This window comes from Nanorana parkeri, unplaced genomic scaffold (genome assembly GCF_000935625.1).
Source record: "Nanorana parkeri isolate BGI_ZX_2015 unplaced genomic scaffold, ASM93562v1 scaffold79, whole genome shotgun sequence".
NCBI classification, from domain to species: Eukaryota; Metazoa; Chordata; class Amphibia; order Anura; family Dicroglossidae; genus Nanorana; species Nanorana parkeri.
The window spans coordinates 871,998-876,711 of record NW_017306347.1 but is presented as its reverse complement, the minus strand read 5'-3'; positions in this window follow the sequence as shown (position 1 = coordinate 876,711).

Sequence of the window (4,714 nt, the reverse complement as noted above, 5' to 3'; positions counted from 1 at the left end):
AAAAAAACTATAGACTTGTGCGCCGTCAAAAAATGTGTTTCGTTTCGTTCCGTTTTGGAATATCCGTTATTTCGTATTTCGTAATTCGTATCCGAAACGCAATTCGGATTCGTACGAAATACGAATTTTCGTTAGTTTCGGCACATTTTCGTAACTTTACGAACATTTGTTATGATGAAGTTAAAAAGCAAAAATACCTTTTGTTAATATTGGAGTCAATGTGGTAGTTGTTGTTTTTCCGAAATACGAATTCCGTTAAGTTATTCCGTATCCGAATTTCGTATTTCGGATAAAAAAAAACTACCATCAACTCCAATATAAATGTACTTTGCTTTTTAACTTCAATATATAACGAATGTTCGTAACGGAACGAATATACATCAACGGAATTTCGTATTTCGGATAAAAAAAAACTACCATCAACTCCAATATAAATGTACTTTGCTTTTTAACTTCAATATATAACGAATGTTCGTAACGGAACGAATATACATCAACGGAATTTCGTATTTCGGATATAATTCAGAAACTGCCATTCGGATTTCGGATGCTTACGAATTTACGAATTTAAGGAAAATTCGTACGAATTACGATTTGTAAAGAAACGAATCGCACATGTCTAAAAAACTATGGTACTCAAAATTGTCCATATGGGACGCTTTAAAAGCTTTTACTGATCATCAGTTTGGAGTTAACAGCAAATTATGGCCCTAAAATTTTTGTTCTCACTCCAGCATTCGCGGTGATACCTAACATGTGTGGCAAAAGCATATTTTACGTACATGTGCATGCCTTACGCATGCTCTATGCACCTCAACTTGAGGGACAAAATGTTCACTTGCTGCCTAATATATTCCACCCACTTCCAGGTGTCATTGTAATAAGATGTAATGTTATTCACTTCACCTCTCAGTGGCTATAATGTTACAACTAATCTGTGTATTTGGCAGCTGATTTACTTGCCCTAACGATTTTTAGAGAGATCTGTACTGTGGAAGCTGTGCCCAAAAAAGAAGGACAAATCACTAGTCAGCGAAGTTCCCTGTGGTCTCCCTATAGTTGATCTTTTTCCTCCTTATTGACTTTGTATGCCTTGTTCTGCACTGTGCATATAGAAGGAGGTGGCCATCTTGGCTTTGCTTTCACATGGCAGAGCTCCCCTTCCTAATGACTGGTGATCTGATGACTGGTGGAGTAATGATCAAGAAGCAGCAGGAGAGGTAGAGGAAGCACAAGTTAAGAGAATGAATAAAGAAGAAGCAGGGAGCTCCTTGCACTGCAGGTCCTCAGGTACAGCTTCCTCTCCAGCAAGGAGAATAATGAGCAGCACACTAGTGACATTCCCAAATCTCCCTCCAGATGTGGTGAGACTAGCAGTCAGAGGCAACAGTGCCTTACATGTATAACTGCAGATATATAACTATGAGGCTGAAGGCACAGGAAGTGCACTGCTATTTTTAGGAGAAATACAAGGCTAAAGGTCTAAAGGTCTCATAAAAAGGCTAAAGGTCTCATAAAAAGATTTTTATGATACCGCGTAGGCTCAATTAACATTTCTAGATGGTTCCTATAAGAAAGCAAACCTTTATTTTTAAATTTCAGTTCTTCTTTAGTTTGGTACCCCTGTCAGACAGCACAGACAGTTCCTTGATGGCTAGTGAAGCAGCTGCATGGTTTGGTCAGGAACACACTAACAGCCAAGTGTTTGGGTAAAGGAAGCAGCAGAATCCTGATGAGGTCATCCCTCTGCTCCCTTGTCCTGTCAGCATATTCACTGTTGGCACATGTGTACTGCACGAAAGCCTGATTGGTCTCTAAAACTGTCCCACCAACTCCCAGTGCCGCCGTTCAGGGGATAACAGACTGATAATGGAATTTGGGTACCGATATTAGCTACAGTAAGAAATACGTTCATTGTTTAATTAAGACATAACTACTCATATTTTTATACACCTGCCTGAAGTTTGGCTTTGAAAGGAAATTTTAGTTTATTTGAAAGCTGATACAACAAACGAATGTTTAATAGTGACACATCTAATGGTATCATTTAATAATGTATAATGTAGTATAATTGTTTACATTAATAATGTAATCAAGAAATACGTTTCCATTCTAAGCTGCCAGCCCTGAATTTCTATAACTGCCAAAAAAGTTTAAAACAAAAAGCTCTCTTCCTGGCAACAGCGCTAGGGTTAAATCATCATGTCCATTGACTTGCATTGGACGGGAGGATGCCGAGGGACATTGCACAGCTGGAGGGGAGGGGGAGAGAGAGGTAAGGATCGGGTGAGTGTATTGTCTTTATTTTAGACCCTAGATCAGGGGTAGCCAAACTCCGGTCCTCCAGCTGTGGTGGAACTACAAATCCCATGAGGCATTGCAAGATTCTCACAGCCACAGACATGACTCCCGGAGAGAGGTGCATCATGGGATTTGTAGTTTCGCCACAGCTGGAGGGCCGGAGTTTGGCTACCCCTGCCCTAGATAGACCAAAACCTTGCATAACCCTTGCAGTGCTGGCAGAGCCTCACTGCAAGGGTTAATTTTTTACATGCCTGGAGTCGTCATTGACATCACAGCAACCATTCCTCCTCACTGAAGTCTTAAGGTGGCCATACACTCTACAACCATCGCAAGACTTTAGTCTTGCGATGGTTGTACAGGGATTAAAAAAACGTACGATCTGCCTATCTTGGACAGGCAGATCGCACTCTCGATCATCGCAAGCCCGCCCCCCTGAGGGGCGGGCTTCCGATGACCGCAATGCTGCGCACACCGGCCTGCTCGGCATTTGTCTTCCGAGCACCGTTCTAAACAGCCGAGAATCGTACGATTCCCAGGCTGGTTTTCGAACATGCTGGTTCGACAGAAGACGTGCGACCGTACAGTAGAAATGGTCGCACGTCTCCGTTCACACTGCTCGATTATCGTACGAAAAACCGATCGCATACGATTAGCGTACGATAATCGTGCAGTGTATGGGCACCTTTATTCACTAAAAGAGATCTTGTGTTCAGTAATGGTTTGCAGAGGCGTTCCTTAATTTAATTACTCGCCAACTTTTGAATTCAATTAGATTTGATTGAATCCAGGTGACTTCTTCTAGGAAGGGAAAGTGGAGCTTTAGTGCATTCCTATCAGCACCATGGACAGAGCAGTCGGTGGCTTCATAGTATCTAGTAAGTATCTGGCTCTGGTGCTTAAATAAAAGGCTACAATGTAACGATTTAGGAAGTACAAAGTACTTATTACCCAGATAGCAAGGATAACTTGCCACAAACTTGTGTCAGGGTTAAATTGTAATTCTTGTTAACTTGCTGCACACATTCCTGGCAAGTTGTAGACTTGCAGAACACTCGCATCACAAGTACTAGTTGACACTTTTTGAATTTGTAGCAAATTTGCTTGGCAAGTCTACAGCAAGAGTCCTGCAGGTCTTAGCAAGAGCTCTGCAAGTGTACAGCACTTTTGCAAAGCACGTTGATCTGGAGACTTGCAATGCAGACTTGCTGTAATTGTGCATCAAAATTGTGAAGCTTGGCAAGTCTAGCAATAGTTTAGCAAGTCATTTTCAAACTTGCAGATCAATTGCTTGCTGTCTGTGTTAGGAAGTATTCAAACCCTTCATACTCTCTGAATAAAGCAGGGGTGTCAAACTTAATTTCATCGCGGGCCGCGTCAGCATTATGGTTGCCCTCAAAGGGCCGGTTGTATCGGTAGGACGATATAAATGTATCTAATCTTTTTCAGATTAAATAATTGGCTCTGCATTTTTTATTTTATTAATAACTTAATAACTAGCTCTGAAAGTAGAAGTCTAGGAAACATAAGTGTAATGGTGCGGCCTTTCAGGTGGCGGTGCAGGTTTTATGGTTGGTTGTGTGTACTCTCATGTGGGCTATGCGGGGGTCTATGGTCTATGGTGGGCTGTGCAGGCTCTATGGTGGGCTGCGTGGACTCCAAGGTGGCCTCTACGGGGTCTATGGTGGGCTGTCCTGACTCTCATGTGGCTGTGCGAGTCTTAGGAGGGCGGTGCGGTCTCACCGGGGGTCTTGATAGGTCTCGGCGGGTGTGGGCAGGTTTGGTCCACAGGAAGGAGGAAATTTGCTGCATGCGCTGTAAACAGGTTCCCGCGATTCACAGGAAGACTGTTGGGACCTTGCTAGGGACCTCAGCAGCCTTCCTGTAAAGCCTGGTGCCCGTTTACAGCGCCACCCTTGGTTTAAAAATTTAAAGCATACAAGTACTCGGGAAAATGCACAGCATCGGCACTGATACCAGTATCGGTATCAGTGCATCCATAGTCAGTATATCCAAGGTGTTCTGCCCTCCTCTCTTCTGCCAACTGTTGAGACAAGGTGGGGGTGGAGACAAGGGGGGTGCCGAAGCTGCAGGAGAGGTGTGATGGCCACATAAAATGGCCTGGTGAGCCGAATTCCGCCCACAGGCATTGTGTTTGACACATGTAGAATTAAGGTAAGGATCCAGTATAGAAAAAAGTACATGCAGAGGTGGACTTAAAGTTTTTTTCTGAAGCCCGTGGTGGGTGCACAAAAACGAAACACTATAGTGAACAAAAAAAGTGCATGTGAACATAAACAAAAAAGTGCACTAAGGTTTGTCTCATGGTCTATTCTACCAAAGTGTTAGGGCCCTATACCTGACCCCCCCCCCCCCCCAGGGCCCCACGCCCCCTACGGGGCCGGGGCGCCTC